Genomic DNA, 13,124 nt, shown 5'->3' with positions numbered 1-13,124 from the left:
GTAATCTCTGTCATGATGTCAGAGCAGTGATCTTTCACGGCTCTGATGTCAAAGAAGTGAATAATGTTTCAATTACATACTTGTAATCCTCGTTATCCCTACATTCATCATCCTCTCCCCCAGTTACTACTTTTGAGGAATACCAAAGTCACATTAGCCTTCTAATGAACATAAAGGAAGAACAAACCAAAATCTAAAACATCACAGAAATATAAAAAATGAATTAAGACAGACTAAAGGTCAGAGCCCCCGTCGAAAAGAATCCTCGAAACCTACATTATGAAGACGATAATGAGTGACAAATGTTTGAGGGGAAGGACAAGTGACTGCCCTATACATCTCAGATCTGAAACGTCACTGAATAGCTTCTAAAGAAGGTGGAACAGCCCCAGCAGATATACCTCAAATCTTATCAGGTAGAGAGCAGTTTGGGTCAAAAAATAGCAAAAGAAATTGTAGACTGAATCCATTCTTAGTAGAAATAGACGTAGGCTTTCAACCTTGACCTGAGATACCAAAAGTAACAAAAAGATAGTCTGATCTAAAAAAAAGGTATAGATCTGCCCAAACAATTCAAAATGTCTCCCTAACATCAGGGAGTGCGAAGGGGAATCTTCTTGAAATGAAGGAGACAGAAAAAAACACAGGTAACATAATCTCCTAATCTCTAGGAACAATAGATACAACCTTTGGGAGGAATTTAGGATTAGATTTCAAAATTATTTCATCTTATAGGTTTCTGAGGAAAGAATGTCTGCAGACCATGTTATAAAACTAGAACAAATTTCCAAATTACAAATTCTAGATAAAGCTGATCAAAAATATTAGCCGCACCTTTTCAAAAACACTTGGTCAGGGTTTGAGTTACAGCTGGGGAACTGCTCTGAAAAAATAATATGCTCACCAACCCTCAAGTAGAACATTTCACGGCCTTAGACAACCCCTATATCCCAATTGGTGGCCTTTCCTGTGGGCAACTACTGAATGTCTTTATACCACTTTATAATACCCTAAGTCTCCCCTAAAGGCCAACCAACAATACCGAAGTTCAAAACTACTGCAGTTGGACGTGTCTTCATCAGGCACCCTTTCGACGTGCACACGCCTGCTAACTTGTAGCACAGATAGCGAGGGAGCAACTATAAGCAACCAACTAAATCATGCAGCAAATTAAAAGTAAAAAAAATAAAGATAAAAGTAAGATGTCTCTTCCACACATTGAAGATGTGTTAACAGTCAAGCACCTAAATATATCAATAATAGAAAATATAAAGCTAGACAATCTCCCTAATGGTCTCTGTTCTATTACACTATCACTGCTTAATATCGAAAACACCATGTCTTCTTTCCAAAGAAAACTGCTAATTCTCAGCAACAGGCTTCCAGATTTGAAAATCTCAAGCCTACCTCCTTCAACAATAGTATCCCCCAATTCCATCACAGCTCAATCTCAAGCAGCACATAGTGTTTGGAATATATTCTGTCTGGGGCAATGTGTCTTGAGGTGAATAGACATTACAGATGCCTGAATGATGACCAGACGTGTGGGTGCATCAAAGAAACCCAATAAGGGTATAAGCTCCCGCAGTAGTCCGAAGGAGGTCACTGCCACCTTTTTGGTTTGAACTCGGAAGCTGAGGGACGAGTCCAGCCACACCTCGAGATTTTTCACAACCAGTTTGGGGGGGCACTACCAAGGCTTGCGGCCCACCAGAGTTCACTCAACTGACCATGGTCCTTCCCCACCAGCAATACCTCTGACTTGCTGGCATTCAGCTTGGTGGTCATCCACTCTGCGACTGCCGCTAGGTCGCCCTGAAACTTAAGGGCATCCCGCTCAGCGTTGTTCGCGAGTGGCACCACCAACTATGTATCGTTGACGAAACCATGGTCAGTCCTCTGCTCTTGGTCACTGCAGCCAGGGGTTGTACGTAGAGATTAAAAACCAGAGGGCTGAGAGAGGTACCCTGTGGCACCCCTTGTTTGATGGGGTGTTCGCCTTGTGGTAAGATTGGGGTAAGATTAAACGACTCACTTGGCTGGGCACATCAATTAGATAAGAGTTACCTTACCTTATGCCATAGGTCAAAATCAATATTAAGATACCAAAGACAGTCACGTATTCGAACATTGACCCTAGCATTAGAGGTTTACAGTGCAATAGCCCAGAGTGGTGCTCTGTATAGAGCAGAGCTATGGGGCTATATTAATACAAACTAACAGATGGTTTAATAAAATATCTTTGTTGTATCACTTGTCACTGTACCCATCACCACCCCACTGATCCCATTATTTTTCGATCTAAGGATGAAAAGAATAAGGGATATGGCTTTGTTGAAACCCTTAACACCCCAGCTGTGTGAATATTGTAATTGTTAGAGGGAGATCCTGAAGATAATTGGTGCTAAAAAATTACCGTAGTTCAAACATATTGCAAGTTGGTGTAAATCACTGGATATGTTGGAACTGTGGGATCATCCAGAGAGGGCAAGCAAAGGGGATCTACCGAGATTGAAAGCGAGGATTTGGGTGTTTGTGGGAGAGAGCTACACTACCATACTAGGAAATAGCCATTTAACAACACAATTTATAAGTGTCAAGTTATGCCCCAGTTTTTAACCTTACCTGGACCAAATCTTGCACCTACTAGCCAAAAGTCTATGGGGGTCATTAGTATGGCGGGCGGACTTTGTCTGCCTGCCATACCCCCGGGTATCGGGACCGCTCGCAATGCTAGCGGCGGTCCCGTACTCTCTATTAGGATGCGCCCACCACACTGGCGGGCGCATTGAGCATTTGAAACAATCAGCACCGCCCGCCGCACTGCCACAAAGGCAGGTTGTGCCTTTCAATGCACAACGTGACAGGCACCACGCGGGGCCTGCCACGTTGTACATTGAAATGCTGGGGGGGTACCATAGGTGCACCCGCCACCCCCCAGAGTCCCTGGGGTCCCGCAACGGGCACCCGCAAGTAAACTCCGCATGCCTTTCCGTGGCAACAATGTTTAAGTAAAAAAATATCTGTACAAAAATATAATTGTGTGAACATTTGTAAATTATTTTGTATATTAAATATTAATCGTTTTATAAAATAATATTTAATTTCAAATTTTCACACAATTATATTTTTGTACAGATATCTTTTTACTTAAACATTGTTATATTGTTTGGCCATTCACAATATTTTTTTGTACTTTTATATGTTGAAAGTAAGTGCATTAAAGAAATGTATATTTTAATATATATTAAATATTATGGGCCCCATTAGTATGGCGGGTGGACTTTGTCCGACCGCCATACCCTCGGGAAACGGGACTGCCCGCTGAGGGTGCGGCGGTCCCGCACTCCCAATTAGTATGTGCCTGCCACACTCGCGGGCGCATGGAGCATCTGCAACATTGTGGCGGGCGGTGCAGGGAGCACCGCCCGCCACAATGCTACATAGGCAGTTTGTGCGTTTCAATGCACAACGTGACAGGCACCGTGCGGTGTCTGCCCCGTTCTTCATTGAAAGGCAGGGGGGTACCATAGGTACCCCCATGTGCACCCCCACCCCCGGAGTCCCTGGGGGCCAGCAATGGGCCCCCGCAAGCAGACTCTGCATGCTTGCCACCACGGAAAGGCATGTTCCCGCCCATATTCTAATATGGCTGGCGGTGTCTAACAGACACCGCCACCATATTGTACCCTTTTCCGCCTGGGCGACTTGTCGACCGGGTGGAAAAGCGGCGGACGGTCTTTCCGTCCGCCGCAGACCCCCAGCCATTGTAATATGGCGGGGGGTCTTTGCTGCAAGGATGGCAGGCGGATCGCCCCTGCTGGGCCGGCGGTGACTACCTCCGGCACGGCGGGGGCGATCCACCCACCTTCCTGATGGGGCCCTATATTTTTTAGTTTGTGTTAATATAATATTTAATATATATTTCACCGCATGCCTTTCCGTAGCGGCATTGCCGCCACGGAAAGGCATTGTAAAATGCCCATTGTAATATGGCTGGTGGTGTCTGATAGACACCGCCACCATATTATTTCTTTTCCGCCCCGGCCGCTAGGCGACCGGGGCAGAAAAGCGGCGGACGGTCTTTCCGTCCGCTGAGGTCCCCCCGCCATACCAATATGGCAAGGGGAAAATGAGTGAGGATGTGGTGCGGATTGCCCCCGCCAGGCTGGCGGTGGCTACCGCCAGCCTGGTGGGGGCAATCCGCCTGACATCCTAATCGGCCCCTTAGTGTTTGATGTGTTTGATGCAGTTTTGATGTGTAGTTGAGTTTTATGTAGTGTTAGTTATGTCATGTTTAATTATGTTATGTTGAGTTTAATGTTGTAATTAATGTGTGTGGGTTTGTATGCGTTTATGTGGGAGGGTGTTTTTTTTTTTGCAGGTTTACCGTTTCGATGAGCTATGGTGTTGAAGATGCGTTTTTTTTCAGGAAAGGGAAATGTATTTTGTTTTTAATTTTCAGGTTTTTGAGGGTTTCGTTATTGAGAGGATTACGTCATTGGAGCCTTTTTTCTACAGTTGTATTTTTTCTTTTTTTGGGGGACTTTCTGTTTTAAATGGATTCGGATTTCATTTATATAGTATGGATTTGTTTGTTTTTGAGGATCATCTACGGCAACAAAACGGTAAGTTCTTTTTTTCAATTATTATGGGTGGGTTTTCTTTTTTTATCAATATTCTGTTTGATTGTTTATTTTTTAATTTAATAATTATGTCATATTTTTTATGTACGTTTTTATTTTTTCAATTACATAATCATAATTATTAATTTAAAACATGTTATTTAATTGTTTTGTAATTTTAAAATGCTGCATGGTGGGGAGGAGCCGCGCCGGCTACCAAGATGGCCGCTTGAGCAACGGCTCCGCCGGCCGCCACATCCTGACCGACTATCCGGTACACTATCCTGAACCCCGTCCCTACCATCGGGTGGGGGACCATCACCTGAGTCGCTAGGTGAAATTCTGGCTTGATTGGCTGCTTTGGCGCCTGAATATTGTCGCCGGAAGAATTGGGGCCTGTGATCCCGGGGACCGGGACCCCAGGTGTGAAGCCATCCGGGGTGGAGTGCGACAACATCGGCCTCCGAGACGGGAAGTTGCCGGTCGGATCTTACTTCGTCTTACCTGGACGGCAGCTGGAGTGTCCTTGGTCTCTCTACCCTATTCTGAGGTCGTCTGTCACAAGGCCCGTCTCCACTCGACTGAGGAGTGGTGGGTTTCTCCTGCTTCTGTGGTTGAGATGGCGTCACGAGACCCTGACAAGAATCCACTGAAAATCCCGAAATCGACTCGGCAGCTCCAGTCTAATCGTATAGACAAGTATGCCGTTTCTAGGGGGTCCCCAGTTGATGCGAAACGGACTCCGACCGGGGGCCCGGAAGGAGACCCAGTTGGTGAAGATCCTACCATGAAGGAATTAATGGCCGCCATCAACGGGGTTCAATCCTCCCTGGGGAAGATCGACACGAAACTGGACACGGTTACTATAGAGGTGGGTCTCATCAGGGCTGACCTCACCAAAACTTCTGAGAAGGTTAAAGACCTTGAGGTTAAGACTGGGAGCCTCCTCGAGGATGTCTCCAAACTTCAGAAGGTGGTGTGCAACCTCAAGGTGTCCCGACATCAATTTGATCGGAAACTCGATGAGTGCGAAGGTCGGGCGCGCCGCAACAACGTCCGTATCCTGGGGGTCCCGGAGCGATCCGAGGGGGCGACCCCGGATATTTTTGTCGAAGATCTCATCCTGCAACACCTCAAGCCTAAGGGCCTCAGCAAGTTCTTTACTGTGGAGAGGGCACACAGGATCCCCGGTGGCCGCCCAAAGGTTGGGGCGCCCCCAGGTCCCATCATTGCCCGAGTCCTGAATTTTCGGGACAGAGACGCTATCCTGCAAACGGCGAGATCCACGGGCCCGTTGACCTACGAGAACGCTTTGCTGTTATTTTTTCCGGACTTCACCCAGCTGGTACAGAGATAGCGGCAAGGATTCACGTCCGTGAAGCGGCGTTTACGAGACCGAGACATAAAGTACTCTATGATGTATCCGGCTCGTCTGCGGATTGAACATAGCATAAAGACTTGGTTCTTTGACTCTCCTGAGGTAACCGCGGACTGGTTGGATCGTATTGAGGGTGCTGACCCCGGGGCTCAGGCCCGGACAGATGACGATGAACAATGATCTGTTTGAATTGTGTGCCATACAAAGACAGCTACTGGTGCAGATGGATTGGTGGGGGTTGTCTGTTCTCTTCCACCCCTCTGCACTGTTTTCATTTATTGACTTTATTTCTGTTTTATTGCATAGGGGGGCTTTGGTTGGTTTGGGGTGGTGAGGGCGGGCGGCCTGTTGTAAGTCCTCCTCCGTTTTTCTACGTTTGAATACCTGTAGTTAGTTGGGGGTGACAGGCACACTGCGAGTTGGGGATGTGCATTTGCTACGTGCAGGGGAGCAGGGTGGGGGGCATGGCAACTGGATGTTGGGGGGGTTTGTGTGTTGGTTTATTTGTGGTTCAAGACCGGGGTTTGCTGTGGGAGCCTTCGAATCTCCTGTACTTTCTTGATGTGATGCATGGCTTCCGTTAGACAGGGCCTGGGGTTCTCCATCCTTAGCTGGAATGTGAACGGATTGGGCGATAAGATAAAGCGCACTACAGTGAATCAGTTTATTAGGCGACGTTTGCCGGATGTTACAGGAAACTCATCTAATGGGGAAACGTTGTTTGGCGCTACACAGGGGTGGGTACAAGCTTGTTGCACACGCTGGTTTCACTTCTGGCTCTAGGGGGGGTGGGCATCCTTGTGAAAAACTCCGTTCCCTTTACGATCCAGTCCACCTGGTCTGATAACCGTGGTCGCTATGTGGGTGTATCAGGTCTTTGGGAGGGCAGAACTGTCACACTTGTATCTATCTACATCCCCCCGGCGCTGCAGGTCGATACGTTTTGTGATTTGGGCCGGATGTTTCTCACCCTACCCATGGGTACTATGGTGCTCGGTGGGGACTTTAACACCGTAATGAATGGTGAACTAGACAGGCGCCCCTCCCGTGCGTTGCTGCCCTCTCGCAGATGACTGCCCGATTTTGTCTCCACTTCGGGGTTGGTAGACGGCTGGCGTCTTCGTCATCCGAGTGCTATTGAATACACGCACGCATCGGCAGCGCATCATTCCCTTTCCAGGATTGATTATGTTTTGTTGCCGGCGGCCCAGGTGGCCACTGTTCGTGAGGTAGCTCACTTGGCGCGGGGGGTCTCCGACCACTCGCCGAAACGGCTTCGACTGTGTGTGGGACAGGGTGACGTTGGTAGGGTTGCCCCCATTAATGCTTGGCGTTTGAGAGACCCTATGGTACAAAGGAAACTTGTGCGAGTCACGGATAGTTACTTTTGTGAAAACGAGGGATCGGTCACGTCGAGATGCTCCCTCTGGGAGGCGTACAAGACTGTTGCGAGAGGGGAGGTTCTCTCCCTTGTCTCTGGGCAGAAGAAGAGGAGAAGGGCAGAACTAGACAGGGTGGAGGCGGAGCTCCTGGCCTTAGAAACCGCTGTTTCCTCCGGGGGCGACCCGTGGGCGGATCACCGCCTTGGGCTGCTCCGGGACGAATACAAGACTCTAACTCGCGACTGAGCTAGGGCGCAACACGACACCACTCAGAATAGGATTTATGAGCATGGTGACAAGGCGGGGAAGTTGATTGCCTGGTTGGAAAAGGGCGATTGGGGTTCTCGGCTGGTTCCGGAGCTGCACATCGCGGGCTCCGCGGCCACGTCGAACCCCCATTTGATTGTTGATGAGTTTGCTCGGTATTACGAGGACGTATACACCTCGACGGGTACCTATACTGAAACCGAAAATGCTGATATGATATGCGACATACCGATGCCATACCGATGCCTGTCTTGTCGGATGATGATAGGAAACAGTTGGATTCTGCCCTCACGAATGACGAGGTGGCGATGGCCATCAGGGGGGTTCATTCTGACAGGGCTTCCGGCCCTAACGGTCTCCCTATCGAACTGTTTAAACCCCACGCTAATCGATCGGCCCCATACTTGAAAGATATGTACATCGAAAGCCTGGAGCATGGGATGTTGCCCTATGATCAACGGGTTGCCAATATTGTTGTCATTCATAAGGAGGGTAAACCTGGCTGGAGTGCTCTTCGTACCGTCCAATTTCCTTGTTGAATGTGGAGCCCAAGGTACTGGCAAAACTTCTGGCTGCCCGCCTGGTAAAGGTTATCTTCACCTTGATTCATCCAGACCAATCTGGCTTCATGCCTAGACGTAATACCGCACTTAATCTCCGCCGGTTGCATGGTGTGTTGGCGAGCGCGTCTCACATCCATGAACCTACTGTATTGTTGTCTTTAGACGCTACTATGGCGTTTGACCGTGTGGAATCGCCCTATCTTTTTGCTGTCTTGGCGAAGCTGGGATTTGGCCCTGTCTTTATTGGTTGGGTTCTCATTCTTTATTCGGCCCCCCTATCCCGAGTAGTAGTGAATAATCACAGGTCTCGCGACTTTTCTCTCGGGCGTGGCACTCGTCAGGGTTGCCCCCTCTCGCCTCTTTTGTTTGCCTTGGCCCTGGAGCCGTTGGCGGCCTGGGTGTGGTGGGATCGTTCGATCAAGGGGTTGCTTTGGACCCCAGAGTGGGAAGACAAGATCACGCTTTACGCCGACGATATCCTGCTGTATCTGACCTCCCCCGTGCCTCATTGATTGTCTTTATGGATGTCCTCGTCATCTTTGGGAGGTACTCCGGTTTTTCGATCAACTGGGCGAAGTCGGTCCTGTTTGTGCTGAGTGGAGATCCCCCTAGGGTGCCGGGGAACTGCCCAGTGAAACTGGAGTCGGTTAGTTTTCGCTACCTTGGGATCCAGATTTCTAAGGATCCCAGGGTGCGTTTTCGATTGAATTTGTTGCCACCTCTGGCCAGACTCCGTGCGGATGTTGCAAGGTGGAAAACGTTGCCGCTTTCAATGCTGGGCCATGCTGTTCTCTTTAAGATGATGGCTCTCCCGCGATTCCTGTACGCTCTACAGAACTCCTTTGACCCTGTGCCCCCGTCGTACTTCCGTGAGATTGAGTCTTTGCAGCGTGGCCTTCTGTGGGCCACGCATTGCGCTCTCAAAAATTATGCTGCCTTGGTACGATAGTGGCATCGGTTTGCCAAATATCCGGAAGTATTACTGGGCGTCTCAGTTGGTTCCAATTAATTATGCCATTTATGGCTCCCCGGTCGACCCGGGCTATGCGATGGACCGTGGTCAAGTGCCGGGGGAGAGTATACCCGTGTCTTATACGCGAAGCGTGGCCGTTTTCCGTTGAAGGGGCCCACTTTGTGCTCCACGAGAGTGTGGCATGAGGCCAACGGTGATCTCAAATGGGCTGGGCGCTTGACGCTGGCTACGCCGTTGTGGAGCTCTGAGAGGTTGGGGATGCTCTGGAAAACAAAGGGTTTTGATCGCTGGGACTTGATTGGAATATCGCAGATTCGTGACATATGGGGTAAGGATAGGGTGCTGACATTTGAGGAGTTGCAGGCCAAGTACCGATTGAATGATACCGAGCGGTTCCGTTACCTCCAGATCCGCCATGCCTTGAACGCAGCTATTTCCAGCGACGAGGTGCTGCCGGTGGCCTCCCCGCTGGAGGATCGCCTACTTGATGGCCTCATGCCCACTAAGGCGATCTCTCTCACATACAGCAAATTGATTAATCACTCTGAGGACCCCTTGGTGCGTCTGCGCGACCAGTGGGTCGCTGATGGCCTTGTTCTGGACGATGAGGATTGGAGGGAGGTGGTGGCATCCCCTAAGGAAGTGGCGGTCCCTATGAGGCTCCGTTTGGTTCAACTTAGGATTCTGCATCGCTCTTATATCACGGGCCTGGGACTGCAGAGGATGGGACTGGCTGAGTCTGCTGACTGTCGACGGGGGTGTGGGATGCCGGGGTCGTTTATGCATATTCTGTGGGAGTACGAGAGGGTCCGTGATTTCTGGATGCGGATACATTTTAAAATGAGTGAAGTGTGGGGCGTGAGGGTTGATCTGGAGGCAAGGAGATGTCTGTTGAATGTGTGGGAGCCCGCGAACCTGCCGAGCCATGGCAAGGTTTGGGTGGCTCTCACTTGTGCAGTCGCCAAACGTAATATAGCACAGCTCTGGGGTGCTGAACGGGCACCCAGGGTCGGAAAATGGATGGAAGATCTTGATTGGTGCATGTTTCATGAGAAGTCAGTGTATGTCTCTAGGGGGCGGCCCCGTAAATGGGTTAAGATTTGGGGAACCTGGAATGCTTATCGAGGCAGCATCTGTGAGCCAACGGAACTGGATCCTGCCAGTGTGGATTCGGAGGACTCTTAGGCCCGTTTATTCTCCTTCAATTTTATACTGTAATGCATGGAAGTCTGTGTCTATTTATTGCAACTGTGGTTACCCTATGCACTCCGTCGTTTTTTATGTATTTGTTTCTTTATTTTAAAATAAAAAAGATTTAAAAAAAAAATGCTGCATGGTTTTTTGCATTATGTTTAAAGTACAGATTTAGGGGTCGATTAGGATGGCGGACGGACCATCGTGTCCGTCCGCCATCCTGTTGTGGCAAGGGACCGTCAGCCATTATGGCGGAGGTCCCGTGCATCGAATTAGGATGCACCCGCCACAGTGGCGGGTGCATCCCGCATTTTTAACATTACTGAAAATGCATGTTGTGCGTTTCAAAGCACAACATGACAGGCAACGTGCGGTGCCTGCCATGTTGTACTTTGAAATGCAGGGGGGTACCATAGGTACCCCCCATGTGCACCCCCCACTCCCTTCACCCTGGGGGCCCGCAACGGGACCCCAAAGCAAAGACCGTATACCTTTCCTTGGCGGCATTGCCGCCACGGAAATGCATTCCCCAAAGCCCATCCTAATATGGCTGGCGGTGTCTGATAGACACCGCCACCATATTAGACCTTTTCCGCCACGGTTGCAAGGCGACCGCGGCACCAAAGCGGCGGACAGTCTTCCCGTCCGCGGCGGACCCCCCAGCCATCCTAATGTGGCGGGGGGTCATTTGAGTGAGGATGGCGGATGGATTGCCCCCGCCGGGCCGGCGGTGGCTACCGCCAGCCCGGCGGGGGCAATCCCTCCGCCATCCTAATCGACCCCTTAGCTATTATGTTTAGGTATTCTAGTCCTTTGGTGTTTGGGTAGAGTCTAGTTTTGTTTTGTAGGTATTCGTACATTGTTTTTGTTTGATTACTAAGTTTAGGGTCTATTTTAGTGAGGGATTGTTCTAGCCTTAATTCTTGATAACTTTGATGGATTCTATTAGTTAGTGGAAAGTTGGTTGTCCTCTTCCTAGTCTGGCTTGGAAGGCATTATACCATCCTTCCATTGCGTTATTAGTTTTAGCTTTTTGGTCTAGGGTACTGTCATAGACTTTCCACTAGAGGCTTTAGAATTTAGGTTCTCTTCGGTGACCTACCTATGTAGTCTTCCTACCCAGGTGTCTTGAAAGTAGTCAAGCAAGGGTGTTAGTTTTGCTTTGTTAGCTTGGTTGAAAGAACTTTCAATACGTATATTATAATGGTTGGCTACTTCTGTTGTTGGTACATAGGCCAGGGCTACTTTTTTTTATTTGGTAAGCTAAATTGCTATTTGTGGCATAATCTGTACTTAGAGTAGATTTTGGGTGATTTTTCCAGATACTTTGGCTGAAGTGATAATAGCAACCTTGTATTGCAGTGTGTAGATATATTTTTAAAATTGACTGAATCAATGTTGCTGAGGTATGTGGTGGGGGGATGGAGGGGGAGTTGTGGGCACAGTTTGGGGCGGGGGTTGGAGTGGTGGGAGGTCGGGGGGACTGGGGTGGAGGGGAGGTTTGAGGGGGATTTGGGGGGGTTGGGGTAGTTAGCATTAGCACAGTGTCCATGCAAGCCTGGTTGAACTTATATGTCTGTGTGTGGCCTCTGACACCCAGCACCCTGAAACTTTGGCCTGTGGATGGCGGCTGATGTACACGAGACAGGCCTCCCGCGGGCATCGCTGCGGATTATGAGCTGGAATGTGAGGGGGATGCTTGACAAAGTTAAGAGGGGCGCAGTCTTGCGGCTAGGGAAGAGGGAGAAGGCAGATGTGCTGCTCTTACAAGAGACGCACCTCCTGGGAACCAAGACCCTTAGCTTACAAAGGTATGGCTATAATCAGGTATTTCATGCTGGCTTTGCGAGAGAGTCCCGGGGGGTCGCAGTTCTGATACATCGTAGGGTGTCTTATACACATGAGACGCAATGGATAGATGCCCATGGCAGATTTACTTTCATTAAGGGAACGGTGGGGGATGAGCCCAAGGTGTTTGGCAGTGTGTATGCTCCGCCCCCGCTGCAAGAGGCCCTTATAGAAAGGCTGTTCGATATTTGGGCTGAAATCCCAAGTGTGTTGACGATAGTGGGTGGTGACTGGAATGACGTGATGAATGGGCGGATGGACCGCTGTAGGCCCGGAGGGGGTCTGGTTGCGGACACTCCCACTAAATTGAGCCGCTTGGTGCGGGGAATGGGTTGGATAGACGCATGGCGATACCAGCATACTCATAGCCGTGAATTCACTTATGTCTCTGCAGTCCACAAATCCTTCTCTAGAATCGACTACCTGTTCATTCCTCAACCCTGGATTGGGAGGGTGAACTCTACGTCCATACTCCCGCGTGGCCTGTCGGATCATTCCCCGATAACGATAGACTTGCTATTGGATAGGAGGCGGCAGCCTTTTCGATGGCGCCTCTCTACGTGGCTTCTGCAACAAGACAACTACCAGTCGCATAAGAGAGAGGCCATAGCTCACTACTGGGACGACAACGATAGGCCCGATACCGATGCCATGACCCTGTGGGAGGCCCTGAAACCTGTGCTTCGAGGCCTAGACATTGCTTGGTGTGCTGCAGACCGTAGGACCCGCAGGGGGGCCATAGAGGAGGCGGCGGATCGGGTCCGCAATTTAGAGGTGGAGTGTGCTTCGGGGGGGGAGTGTTGAGTGTTGAGGCTCGTCAACTATGGCTGGCTACGCAGAGTAGGATATACCAATGGGGTGACAAATCCAGCACGATGCTGTATAGGCTCTGCC

The 13,124-nt window shown here is 49.6% G+C and overlaps 1 protein-coding gene across 1 annotated transcript in view; it reads right to left on the bottom strand.

Annotated features, from left to right (window-relative positions):
* AKNAD1 (AKNA domain containing 1) overlaps nucleotides 1-13,124 on the bottom strand; it is a 443,510-nt gene that overhangs the window by 344,524 nt on the left and 85,862 nt on the right. The gene's annotated exons all lie outside the window — the stretch shown is intronic.

Source organism: Lissotriton helveticus, chromosome 1_2 (genome assembly GCF_964261635.1).
Source record: "Lissotriton helveticus chromosome 1_2, aLisHel1.1, whole genome shotgun sequence".
NCBI lineage: Eukaryota > Metazoa > Chordata > Amphibia > Caudata > Salamandridae > Lissotriton > Lissotriton helveticus.
This window is presented reverse-complemented; position numbering and strand designations above follow the sequence as displayed.